The 14475-nt window shown below is 43.4% G+C and overlaps 1 pseudogene; it reads left to right on the top strand.

The window, feature by feature from the left end:
* Positions 1-1097: 1097 nt before the first annotated feature.
* The window catches only part of LOC106580980 (olfactory receptor 11A1-like), a 35144-nt pseudogene continuing 21766 nt past the window's right edge, over positions 1098-14475 (top strand).

Here is a 14475-nt window from a genome sequence, read left to right as displayed (position 1 = left end):
AGGCCTCCTTGCTCGCACATGCTTTTTCAGTTCTTCCCACAAATTTTCTATAGGATTGAGGTCAGGGCTTTGTGATGGCCACTCCAATACCTTGACTTTGTTGTCCTTAAACCATTTTGCCACAACTTTGGAAGTGTGTTTGGGGTCATTGTCCATTTGGAAGACCCATTTGCGACCAAGCTTTAACTTCCTGACTGATGTCTTGAGATGTTGCTTCAATATATCCACATAATTTTCCTACCTCATGATGAAATCTATTTTGTGAAGTGCACGAGTCCCTCCTGCAGCAAAGCACCCCACAACATGATGGTACCACACCCATCTCTCACAGTTGGGATGGTGTTCCTCGCCTTGCAAGAGTCCCCTTTCCCCTCCAAACATAATGATGGTCATTATGACCAAACAGTTCTATTTTTGTTTCATATAGCTACTTGCCCTGTTAAGAAACCATACTCTGGTGAGCCAGACTGGGTCTCCCCTAATTTCCATCACCTGCCCACCTTTTTTTGTGATTCTGCTGTGGGGAGACCAGTCTTAGTCTCTCTGGGTGCTCATTGACTCTGGGGCTGATGAAAGTTTTATGGATGCTACCATGGTTTCTGAATGAGGTATTCCCACTCAACGTCTCTGTCCCCATGGATGCAAGGGCACTCGACGGCCGCCCTATTGGAAGAGTCACCCATAGCATAGTGCCCATTCATATACGGGCATCAGGAAACCACAGTGAGACCATACAGTTCCTCCTCATCGATTTTCCCCCCCATGTTCCTGTGGTTTTGGGATTTTCTTGGCTCCAGAAACACAATCCTGTTATTGACTGGACCACGAGCTCCATCCTGGGTTGGAGCCCGTTTTGTCATTCTCATTGCCTTAAAGCGGCACAGCCGTCTTTGAGATGTCCCCTTCAGGACGTAAGCAAAGCCTTGAATGTCTCTGCCGTTCCCACTGAGTACCATGACTTCCTGGAGATCTTCAGTAAGGCATGTGCAACTTCTCTTCTCCTGCACCATCCTTATGATTGTGCCATTGATCTCCTCCCAGGCACCACATCACGTCGTGGTTGGCTATATTCTCTATCTGGCCCAGAGACCTAGGCCATGGAGGAGTACATAGAGGAGTCTCTGGCTACTGGAGGCATTTGTCTGTCTGCATCTCCTGCCGGCGCAGGGTTTTTCTTTGTAGAGAAGAAGAACAAGACCCTGCGTCCATGCATTGACTACCGGGGTCTGACTGATACTACGATCAAGAACGTCTCCAGTGGGCTACCATATTTTCCAAGCTGGACCTTCGCAATGCCTACCGCCTGGCTGGGATACGTGAATGAGATGAGTGTAAGACAGCATTCAACACAGCCAGCGGACATTATGAGTAGCAGGTCATGCCATTTGGACTCACCAACTGTCTTCCAGGCTCTGGTAAACGATGTTCTCTGGGACATGCTAAACCGTTTGTGTTTGTCTACCTTAACGACAGCCTGTTTTGTTTTGGAGGCGCCTTCAGCGCCTCCTGGAGAACCAATTGTTTGCGAAAGCCAAGAAGTGTGAGTTCCACCGCTCTAGCCAGTGGAGGCACTGGCTGGAAGGAGCAGAGCAGCCATTCTTGGTTTGGACCGACCATAAAAATTAGGAATATCTCCGTACAGCCAATGGTCTTAACTCCAGGCAGGCCCGGTGGGCTTTATTGTTTACAATATTCAACTTCACCATTTCCTACTGCCCATGGTCCAAAAATGTGAAGCCTGACACCCTCTCCCGCCTATACAGTTTCTCTGCCACACATTCGGTCTCCAAAACCATTCTCCCTACCTCATGCCTTGCGGCTTCAGTGGGTTGGGGTATTGAAACCTTGGTCCGCAAGGCACAACGTTACCAGCCTGAACCTGAAGGGGGACCGGCTAACCGGTTATTCTTCCCTAACTCAGTCCAGTCCCGTGTCCTGGAATGGGCTCATTCCTCCAGGCTGACCTGTCATCCAGGTTCCCGTTGTATCCTAGCCTTCCTCTGCCAACGTTTCTGGTGGCCCACAATGGTTCCTGACGTCTCTGCCTTCGTCGCCACGTTCACTGTGTGCTCAGAACAAGACTCCACGGCAAGCTCCTTCTGGCCTCCTTCAGCCACTACCTGCTCCTCATCGTCCCTGGTCCCATATCGCTCTGGACTTTGTCATTGGGCTCCCTCCATCTGATGGTAACACTGTCATTCTGACGGTAGTGGATCGGTTCTCCAAGGCCGCCCACTTCATCCCTTTCCCCAAACGACCCTCTGCCAAAGAGACGGCCCAGCTTATGGTGCAGCACATCTTCCGGTGGACAGGGTCTCCAACCGGGGTCCTCAGTTCTCGTCTCTGTTCTGGAAGGCATTCTGCACCCTTATTGGGTTGTCGGCCAGCTTGTCCTCTGGATTCCATCCCCAATCAACGGCCAGTCGGAGCGAGCTAACCAGGACCTGGAAACCACCCTAAGATGCCTGGTCTCAACCAACCCCAATACCTGGAGCCGACAACCGGTCTGGGTGGAGTATGCCCGGAACACACTTCCCTGTTCAGCCACAGGACTCTTCCCCTTTGAGTGTTCAATCTGGTATCAGCCTCCTCTCTTCCCAGAAGAAGAGCAGGAGGTCAACGTACCCTCGGCCCAGATGTTTGTCCGCCGCTGTCGACGTACCTGGAGAAGAGCTCGGGCGTCAACCATCTGTCTCCTGTTTCTGCGTTTGTGTCTTGACTTGTGGCCTTATAGTACGATAAAGCAGTCTTTGGCAAAACTGTAAATGTAAGTAAGGAATTCAAAGTAATGAACTTCTGTTATTTCTTATATATTATAATAATAATTTATTAAATTTGTAAAGTTCTTTTCATTATAAAATAATCTCAAAGTGCATAAAAAAAAGATCAAAGTCTAGAAAGAATGGAAGGCTCATAGAGATGAGTCTTAAGGCCTGCTTTAAAGGTAGTCAATGGAGATCAGCAAGTGGATAAAAGGTAAATGAAAATATTATACAAATCAGCAAATGTTTTACAAGTCTGATTTTGAACATCCTCACCTCCATTCATTATTGCACCTACTGTATAAGCAACAAAACACACAAGTCAACATCACAAAAATCTGACAATCAGGACAAAAAAGGTCACACTAATGTTTAGCTTATGTTTTAGGATACAGACCACTGGTAGTATGTTTTTATAAGCCTGTCTGATTTCAGCCATCCTAAATCCATACACAATAGGATTTAAAAGTGGCTGGCAGATCAGATTCAAAGACTCAAGTCATCCAAGTCATAGACTGTTTTCTCTGCTACCGCACAGCAAGTGTCAAGTTTAGCTCCAAAAGGCTCCTTAACACCTTCACCCCCAAGCCATAAGACACCCCACCCCCTTTGATTTTACACTGCTGCTACTCGCTGTTTATTATCTATGCACAGTCACTTTACCCCTACCTACATGTACAAATTACCTCGACTAACCTGTACCCACGCACATTGACTAGGGACCGGTACCCCCGTATATAGCCTCGTTATTGTTATTTTATTGTATTACTTTTTATTTTTTACTTTAGTTTATTTAGGAAATATTTTCTTAACTTTATTTCTTGAACTGCATTGTTAGTTAAGGGCTTGTAAGTAAGCAATACACAGTAGGGTCTACACCATGTGACAAATACAATTTGATTTGATATGCGATAGTACACCGATGAAATAGTGGGTACAGTTGGAACATTTTTCATAGGCCTTTCAAATCTACTCTGGGGCAGATTTAAGAAACAGATGAAAGAGAAGTTGAGCACAGGTGCTGAAAGCTTTCTATCTGGTCTCGATGGAAGTTTTCCCAACAGTTTTTTTTTCTCTCGTCAGGACCAGAACGAAAGAAACTGCTCAGACATTTTTTTTACACATATTACATTAAGTCAGGTTGACACAAATGAGAGAACACCTCACTCCGACCATTTTAGACACCATAGCAGAGCTGGTTAGACTAGTTTTCAAGTTATACACAAGACACACCCACATAAAAGCACGCCTCCAATACACGTCTCTCTGGCTGTTAACTAACATGTTATTTGACATTCCCAATAAACTTACTTTCTTAAAGCCGCACTGCCCCCTCAAGACAAACTTACACTTTCAAACTTGGTGAACTTGATAGCCATGCATGGTAGGTGAGCATTTTATATAAATAATTAAGTCATTGTTGGAGGATCTATCCATTCAACGCTAATTCCCCCAGGGGTGACTGAATACAGGTGAATGACTACAAAATATGTAACTTTAACAAGAAACTCAATTCAGACAACTGACAAACATTTTCTTTCACTTTTATGTGATACTGTTGTTACATAACAAATACTGTTGCAAAACAAATATAGCTACCCTGGCCCTGAAATAAAATAGCTAAAACTAGTTTGAGGTGTCTGTTAACGAATGTTGGACTTCCGTTGCCCGCGATACTGCAAAATGTAGCGCTGTATAGAAGCTAGTTTTCATCCTCTGAGCCTAATTGAAAGAATGATAACACTACCACTTCTTCATCACAGAGGGAAGGGCCAGCAAAGCTACAATCAATGGTTGGCAAGTCAATATGTCAATCCAACTCAAGATTCAAGTTTGTCCAATCACAAGTGTAAATCATCTGACTTTGCCTATTTGGAGGTTAGTCTCTCATATTTGGGAGTTGCTCTGTTTCTCTTATAGTTACTGCTTGAAGCTAAACATAACCTATAAGACATTAAAAATACATAATTTCTAATTGTCAGAATATTTATATAGACAATAATTTTGGCAGAAAATGTACATAGAATATATATTCCAATTGGAGAAAAATGTGTGTAGTGATTCAATTGAATTGAAAATCAGAATGGGATATTTCTGCTCAGTATTCTTTTATCTTGTTTATTCAATTTATCACTCCAAATGTGTAGCCTACATTCAACCATACTTTCTAGTTACATGCATATTGTTGTTATAGCGTCAATGAAATAATGATTTTTATTCAAGTGGTCGTTAATATCCACTTATTTTGAGATACACTGAGGAGGGCTGGTTAAGAACATAGATGCGTTATCAGAACTCAGTAACCTAAAATAATATAAATTATTTGACAGTATTTTCCCCACAAACATTATTGACATCATTTATTTTCTGAGAGTATTAAGAATAAAGCACACTTGACAGAGTAGCTTTGCATGTTGTTGCATATTGTTGTTCAAAAAGCCTACAGTACATGTTAGGTTACCCAGTGTCTAACCAGGAGGAGGATTGGCCATTCCTTTTATAACATTTGGAAGATGAACAAGATAAGTCATAGTGACACAAATGAGAGAACTGACTCTGACCATTTTAGTCACCCTAGCAGAGCTGGTTAGATTTGTTTTCAAATTATCTAGAGTGGTGACTTTAATGCAGGTTAGCGTTTTCGTCATGAATCTTGATCTGGAGGCAGCTCTGCAGTGTTCACTAGCTGGCACAGCCACAAACTGATTTTAAACAACCTTAACCACACTGCTAACACTAATGCCTAACCCTAAATTAAGACCAATAAGCAAATAGTTATTCCTGAATTAACACAATATAGCCAATTTTGACTTTGCAGCTGGCCTATCTAAGTGGAAATAGCTCAATTCTGCTTCCAGGACAAGACTCAGAAAATAAATGTCATCCTGTGACTGTAACTATGTTAGTGTTTTGCATGTACAAACACTTCCCACTTGCAAAGACACAAAAAAGAAACACCCACATCAAAGCACGCCTCCAAGACTCAAATCATTTTAGCTGTTAACAAACATGCTATTTGACATTCAAATCAAATCAAATCAAATTGCATTGGTCACATACACATATTTAGCAGATGTTATTGCGTATGTACCGAAATGCTTGTGTTCCTAGCTCCAACAGTGCAGTAGTCTCTAACAATTCACAATGCTCACAAATCTAAAAGTAAAAGATTGGAATAAAGAAATACAGTGGCAAGAAAAAGTATGTGAACCCTTTGGAATTACCTGGAATTCTGCATAAATTGGCCATACAATTTGATCTGATTGTCAAAGTCACAACAATAGACAAACACAGTCTGCTTAAACTAATAACACAAAAAAAGATACGTTTTCACGTCTTTACAGTGCAGGATAGAAAAAGTATGTGAAACCTTGCATTTAATAACTGGTTGACCTCAACCAAACGTTTTCTGTATTTGCGGATCAGACCGGCACAACGGTCAGGAGGAATTTTGAAGCATTCCTCTTTACAAAACAGTTTCAATTTAGTAATATTCTTGGGATGTCTAGTGTGAACCGCTCTCTTGAGGTCATGCCACAGCATCTCAATCGGGTTGAGGTCAGGACTCTGACTGGGCCACTCCAGAAAGCGTATTTTTCTTCTGTTGAAGCCATTCTGTTGTTGATTTACTTCTGTGTTTTGGGTTGTTGTCCTGTTGCATTCACCCTACTTTTGTTGAGCTTCAATTGGCAGACAGATAGCCTAAGATTCTCCTGCAAAATGTCTTGATAAACTTTTTCCCGTCGATGATAGCAAGCTGTCCAGGCCCTGAGGCAGAAAAGCAGCCCCAAACCATGATGCTCCCTCCACCATACTTTACAGTTGGGATCAGGTTTTTATGTTGATGTGTTGTGGTTTTTTTATCCACACATAGTGTTATATGTTCCTTCCAAACAACACAACTAAGTTTCATCTGTCCACAGAATATGTTGCCAGTAGTGTTGTGGAACATCCAGGTGCTCTTTTGCAAACTTCAGACGGGCAGCAACGTTTTTTTTTGGACAGCAGTGGCTTCTTCCGTGGTGTCGTCCCATGAACCCCATTCTTTTTTTGTGTTTTACTTATCGTAGACTCATCAACAGCGATGTTAGCATGTTCCAGAGATTTCTGTAAGTCTTTAGCTGACACTCCAGGATTCTTCTTAACCTCATTGAGCATTCTGCGCTGTGCTCTTGCAGTCATCTTTGCAGGGGAACCACTCCTAGGGAGAGTACCAACAGTGCTGAACTTTCTCCATTTATAGACAATTTGTCTTACCGTAGACTGATGAACATCAAGGCTTTTAGAGATACTTTGTAACCCTTTCCAGCTTTATGCAAGTCAACAATTCTTAGGAATAGGACCTAGTGGGACACCAGCCGACAACATCCGGTGAAATTGGAGGGCGCGCAATTCAAATAAATAATCGTAATATTAAACATTCATGAACATGCAAGTATCTTATATCATTTAAAAGCTTAACCTCTTGGGGCTAGGTGGGACGCTAGCGTGCCACCCGTGGTGCACTCCATCAACAGCAGGTGCATTTCAAGAGCGGCAAATTTGAATCCAAATAAATGTCAAAATTCAAATTTTTCAAAAATACAACTATGTTACACCATTTGAAAGATAAACATCTCCTTAATCTAACCACGTTTTACGATTTCAAAAAGGTTTTACGGCGAAAGCATAAATTTAGAGTATGTTAGGACAGTACATTTACAAGAGTTGTGTGTAATGTTTTGTCAAGTCAAAGACAGGGTCACCAAAACCATAAAACCAGCTAAAATTATGCACTAACCTTTTACAATCTCCATCAGATGACACTCCTAGGACATTATGTTAGACAATGCATGCATTTTTAGTTCTATCAAGTTCATATTTATATCGAAAAACAGCGTTTTACTATGGCATTGATGTTGAGGAAATCGTTTCCCTCCAATAACCGGCAGTCAAGTCAGCGTAACAAATTAAATAATTAAAATTAGAAAACATTGGTAAAATATTATATTGTCATTTAAAGAATTATAGATTTACATCTCTTGAACGCAATCAACTTGCCAGATTTAAAAATAACCTTACTGGGAAATCACACTTTGCAATAATCTGAGCACTGCGCCCAGAAAAATACGCGTTGCGATACAGACTAGACGTCATGTTGGGGAGATCTAAAATCGAAAATACTATGTAAATAATCCATTACCTTTGATTCTCTTCATCAGATGTCACTTCCAGGTATCACAGGTCCATAACGAATGTAGTTTTGTTAAAAAAAGCTCATCATTTATGTCCAAAAATCTCCGTCTCGTTAGCACATGATGTAAGCCAGCCGGACTTCTCGTCATGAACGAGGGGAAAAAATATATTTCCGTTCGTTCAAACATGTCAAACGTTGTATAGCATAAATCATTAGGGCCTTTTTTAACCAGAACATGAATAATATTCAAGGTGGACGAATGCATACTCTTTTATAACGTATTGGAACGAGGGTACCCAACATGAACTCGCGCGCAAGGTGTCTAATGGGCCATCATCGTTCCATGGCTCTTGTTCGGTCAGATCTCCCTCCAGAAGACTCAAAACACTTTGTAAAGGCTGGTGACATCTAGTGGAAGCAATAGGAAGTGCCAAAATATTCCTAAACCCCTGTGTTTTTCAATGGGATAGGTTTAAAGTCAATACAACACATCAGGTATCCACTTCCTGTCAGAAAATGTCTCAGGGTTTTGCCTGCCAAATGAGTTCTGTTATACTCACAGACACCATTCAAACAGTTTTGGAAACTTTAGAGTGTTTTCTATCCATATATAATAAGTATATGCATATTCTAGTTACTGGGTAGGATTAGTAACCAGATTAAATCGGGTACATTTTTTTTATCCAGACGTGCAAATGCTGCCCCCTAGACCCAACAGGTTAAATTATTGTTAATCTAACTGCGTTGTCCGATTTCAAATAGGCTTTACGGCGAAAGCATACCATGCGAGTGTCTGAGGATGGTGCCCCACAACATATTTTTCAACCAGCACAGGCTTCATAAAATCACAATTGCGATTAAATAAATCACTTACTTTTGAAGATCTGCCTCTGTTTGCAATCCCAAGGGTCCCAGCTACAATATGAATGGTCGTTTTGTGAGATAAAATACTTCAGTTTAATTGGCGCCATCGATTTCAGTAATCCACTTGTTCAACATGCAGACAAAGGAGCCCAAAAAGCTACTGCTAAACAAGTCAAACAACGTTTCTATTTAATCCTCAGGTACACTAAAATGTAAATAAACAATAATATACGGAAAGTAGTATGTTCAATTGGAAAGGAAAATTAGTAAGCCCTCTCCCTCGTGCACCGAAAGACTATTGTTCCGGTGCTCTTCTCACCAAAACTCCAAATACTTGTTCGTTTTTCAAAAAACAAGCCTGAAACCTTGAATAAAGACTGTTGACATCTAGTGGAAGCCATATAAATTGCAACCTGGGAGACAGATTTACACAGAAACAATAGGTTTCCATAATAAGAGCCTGGGACTTCAAAAAAAAATGTCTGGTTGGATTTTCTTCTGATATTTGCCTCTGTAAATAAATATATAAATGAGTTGCCATACCAGGCAGTGATACAGCCCGACAGGATGCTCTCAATTGTGCATCTGTAAAAATGTGTAAGGGTCTTAGGGGCCAAGCCAAAGTTCTTCAGCCTCCTAAGGTTGAAGAGGCACTGTTGCGCTTTCTTCACCACACTGTTTGTGTGGGTGGACCATTTGAGATTGTCGGTGATGTGTACGCCGAGGAATTTCAAGTTTTTCACCTTCTCCACTGTGGTCCGGTCGATGTGCATAGGGGCATGCTCCCTCTGCTGTTTCCTGAAGTTCACAATCAGCTCCTTCGTTTTGTTGACGTTGAGGGAAAGGTTATTTTCCTGGTAGGGCCCTCACCTCCCTATAGGTTGTCTCGTCATTGTTGGTACTCAGGCCTGCTACTGTGTCGTCTGCAAACTTGATGATTGAGTTGGAGGCCTCTGTTTCCCCGCAGTCATGGGTGAACAGGGAGTACAGGAGGGGGCTGATCAGACACCCTTGTGGGGCCCCTGGATCAGCGAAGTGGAGGTGTTGTTTCCTATCTTCACCTCCTGGGGGCAGCCCGTCAGGAAGTGCAGGACCCAGTTACACAGGGCGGGGTTCAGACCCAGGCCTGCGAGCTTAATGATGAGCTTTGAGGGTACTATGGTGTTGAAGGCTGAGCTATTGTCAATGAACAGCATTCTTACGTAGGTATTCCTCTTGTCCAGATGTGATATGGCAGTGTGCAGTGCGATGGCGATTGCATTGTCTGTGGATGCATTGGGGCGGTATGCAAATTGAAATGTGTATAGGGTGTCAGGTAAGGTAGAGGTGATATGATCCTTAACTAGCCTCTCAAAGCACTTCATGATGACAGAAGTGGGTGCTATGGGGCGATAGTCATTTTTAATTCAGTCACCTTCCTTTGGTACAGGAACAATTGTGGACTTCTTGAAGCAAGTGGGGACAGCACTGGGATAGGGAGAGATTGAATATGTCCGTATACACTCCAGTCAGCTGGTCTGTGCATCTGGGCTGGGCAGCCTTGAGAGAATTAACATGCTTAAATGTCTTACTCATGTTGGCCACGGAGAATGAGAGCCACAGTCCTTGGGAGCGGACCGTGTCGGTGGCACTGTGTTATCCTCAAAGCGGGTGAAGAAGGTGTTCAGCTTGTCCCGTAGCAAGATGTCGGTGTCCGCGACATGGCTGGTTGTCCCTTTGTAATCCATGATTGTCTGTAGACCCTGCCACATACGTCTTGTGTCTGAGCCATTGAATTGCGACTTTGTCTCTGTACTGACATTTTGCCTGTTGGTTGCTTTACGGAGGGAATAACTACACTGTTTGTATTCGACCATAATCCCAGTCACCTTGCCATGGTTAAATGCGGTGTTTCCCGCTTCAGTTTTGTGCGAATCATGCCATCTATTCACAGTTTCTGGGTTGGGTAGGTTTTAATAGTCTCAGAGGGAACAACATCCTCTATACACTTCCTGATGAACTCAGTCACCATGTCCGTGTATACGTAAAGGTTTTTCTCAGAGGCTACCCGGAACATAACCCAGTCCCCGTAATCAAAACCATCTTGAAGCATGGATTCTGATTGGTCAGACCAGCGTTGAATAGACCTTAGCATGGGTACTTCCTGTTTGAGTTTCTGCCTATAGAAAGGGATGAGCAAAATGGAGTTCTGATCTGATTTGCCGAAGGAAGGGCAGGGGAGGCCCTTGTAGGTCGAGGGTTTTAGCAGAGCGAGTTCTACAGTCAATGTGCTTTGTTAAAATCACCCGCTACAATAAATTCAACCTCAGGATATGTGGTTTCCAGTTTGCACAAAGTCAGGTGTAGTTCCTTGAGGGCTGTTGGGGTATTGCCTTGAGGGGGAATATACACGGCTGTGACTATAATTGACGAGAATTCTCTTGGTAGGTAATATGGTCGGCATTTGATTGTGAGGTGTTCTAGGTCGGGTGAACAAAAGGACTTGAGTTTTTGAACGTTATCAAATTTACACAATGAGTGGTTAACCTGTTGGGGATAGGGGGCAGTATTTACACGGCCGGATAAAAAACGTACCCGATTTAATCTGGTTACTACTCCTGCCCAGTAACTAGAATATGCATATAATTATTGGCTTTGGATAGAAAACACTCTAAAGTTTCTAAAACTGTTTGAATGGTGTCTGTGAGTATAACAGAACTCATATGGCAGGCCAAAACCTGAGAAGATTCCATACAGGAAGTGCCCTGTCTGACAATTCGTTCTCCTTCTAGGGCATCTCTATCAATAATACAGTATCTCTGCTGTAACGTTACATTTTCTAAGGCTTCCATTGGCTCTCAGAAGGCGCCAGAAAGTGGAATGACGTCTCTGTAGTTTCTGGGCGAAAAACAGCAGGAGTTTTGTGAGTGGTCAGGCAGGGAACAATGACACTGGAGTGCGCATCCACGAGAGGACTCCATGTTTTTCTTTCAGTCTATGAATGAATATAACGTCGCCCGGTTGGAATATTATCGCTATTTTACGAGAAAAATAGCATAAAAATGTATTTTAAACAGCGTTTGACATGCTTCTAAGTACGGTAATGAAATATTTAGAATTTTTTTGTCACGAAATGCACCCTTCGGATAGTGACCTCAACGCACGAACAAAACGGAGCTATTTCAATATAACTATGGATTATTTCTAACCAAAACAACATTTGTTGTTGAAGTAGAAGTCCTGGGAGTGCATTCTGACAAAGAACAGCAAAGGTAATCCAATTTTTCTTATAGTAAATCTGAGTTTGGTGAGGGCCAAACTTGGTGGGTGTCAAATTAGCTAGCCGTGATGGCAGAGCTATCTACTCAGAATATTGCAAAATGTACTTTCGCCGAAAAGCTATTTTAAAATCTGACACCGCGATTGCATAAAGGAGTTCTGTATCTATAATTCTTAAAATAATTGTTATGTATTTTGTGAACGTTAATCGTGAGTAATTAAGTAAATTAACCGGAAGTTTGTGGTGGGTATGCTAGTTCTGAACATCACATGCTAATGTAAAAAGCTGTTTTTTGATATAAATATGAACTTGATTGAACAAAACATGCATGTATTGTATAACATAATGTCCTAGGAGTGTCATCTGATGAAGATCATCAAAGGTTAGTGCTGCATTTAGCTGTGGTTTTGGTTTTTGTGACATATATGCATGCTTTGAAAATGGCTGTGTGATTATTTTTGGCAGGGTACTCTCCTGACATAATCTAATGTTTTGCTTTCGCTGTAAAGCCTTTTTGAAATCGTACAGTGTGGTTAGATTAACGAGATTCTTGTCTTTAAAATGGTGTAAAATAGTAATATGTTTGAGAAATTGAAGTTATAGCATTTATGAGGTATTTGTATTTCGCGCCACACGATTCCACTGGCTGTTGACTAGGTGGGACCTCCTCCCTATAGGCTGTCTCATTGTTGTCTGTGATCAGGCCTACCACTGTTGTGTCATCGTCAAACTTGATGGTGTTGGAGTCGTTAATGGCCGTGCAGTCGCAAGTGAACAGGGAGTACAGGAGGGGACTGAGCACACACCCCTGAGGGGCCCGTATTGAGGATCAGTGTGGCAGATGTATTATTTCCTACCTTTACCACCTGGGGCCGGCCCGTCAGGAAGTCCAGTTTCAGAGGGAGGTGTTTAGTCCCAGGGTCCTTAGCTTTTTGATGAGTTTTGTGGGCACTGTCCCGTCCCGGGGACGTTTTTGGGATGTTGTGAAAGGGTACCCTGGAGTTCTAGTTCCTGGATTGTCCGTGGGATGTCCCTGAGTATATTTAAGACGTTCTTGGGAAGTTGTCATGTTCCCCTTGAGGTTTTTTTGCCACGAGATGGTCCCAGGTGTCCCAAACCATTATAAAATCAATGGTATGGGCGTTCAGGTAAGTGTTACGCTGGTCAGCTAAAAATAGTTTTAAAATCTTTGACAGGATTACTTAGAACTGACTTTTCATCATGACCCCACCTGGCACTTGAACTTGGGGTATACTGATGTTTCTGCTTGCCACAAAATCTGTTGAATTTCAGAAGTCCCCCCTCTGCACATTCATTACCTATAATACATCTCTGCGCAGCAAAACAGTGCCAGCTCCAAAGTCATTTTAGTTATCAGTATAACGTATACCCGGAGAGTCAGGAAGCGGGTACAGAATGTGAGTTTAATAATAATAAACAAGAAAAAAGTACAAAACAGGAGAAGTGTACTGAACGTAACCAAAACCAAAAATGCCTGATGAGGGCTATATGAAGGGAGAGTAATCAGGGAGGTGATGATGTCCAGATGTGCTTAACGATTGGGAGCAGGTGTGCGCAATGATTGTTGCCAGCACCGGTGGCTAGTAGACCGGCGATGTCGAGCACCGGAGGGATGTGAAGCTGACCGTGGACCCTAGGGCGAGGAGCAGGCCGGTCTGGACAGCAGAGATGGAAATCCCGGATGATGTTGGGGTCCAGGATGTGGACGCAAGAGCGCTCCTCAGGACCGTACCCCACCCAGTCTACCAGGTACTGGAGCCAACCTCCACGACATCAGGAGTCCAGGAAGGGCTTAACAACATAGGCTCGATGTCAGCTCGATGTCCAGGGGAGGCGGAGGGGTGTTGCAGGGGACGGCGTCAGCCAGGGGACCAGTAACCACCGGCCTGAGGGAAACATGAAAGCAGGGTGAGACAGGCAGTTGGTGGAGAGTTCTAAACAATAGGTTACCTCATTGACCCTCCGGAGGACCTTGAAGGGGCCCAGAAACCGGGGGCTCAGCTTCCGGCAGGGCAGGCGGAGAGGGAGGTTCCTGGTGGAGAGCCAGATGCGATGGAACACGGGAGCCTCACTGCGGTGGCGGTCCACCAGATCCTTCTGACGGCAGGCTGGAGCCTCATGTGAGCAGAGTTCTACACCTCTGCTTGCCGGAACCACTCGTCAACTGCAGGGGCCGCGGTCTGGCTCAGAGTCCTCGGAGCCAAGGTCAGCTGATATCCCAGAACGCAATGGAAGGGAGTCTGTGCGTAATCCACCCAGGGAAATAACTGGGGCATCTGACCCTACCGGTCCTGGCAGTGATTCTTCAGCAACCTCCCCAGATCTTGGTTTGTCTTCTCCACCTGCCTGTTAGACTGAGGCCGGTACCTGGATGTGAGGCTGACCGTGGCCCC

Source organism: Salmo salar, chromosome 20 (assembly GCF_965601325.2).
Source record: "Salmo salar chromosome 20, fSalSal1, whole genome shotgun sequence".
Classification (NCBI taxonomy): domain Eukaryota; kingdom Metazoa; phylum Chordata; class Actinopteri; order Salmoniformes; family Salmonidae; genus Salmo; species Salmo salar.
Note: the sequence above shows the minus strand (reverse complement) of the source record. Positions and strands in the feature narration are given on the sequence as shown.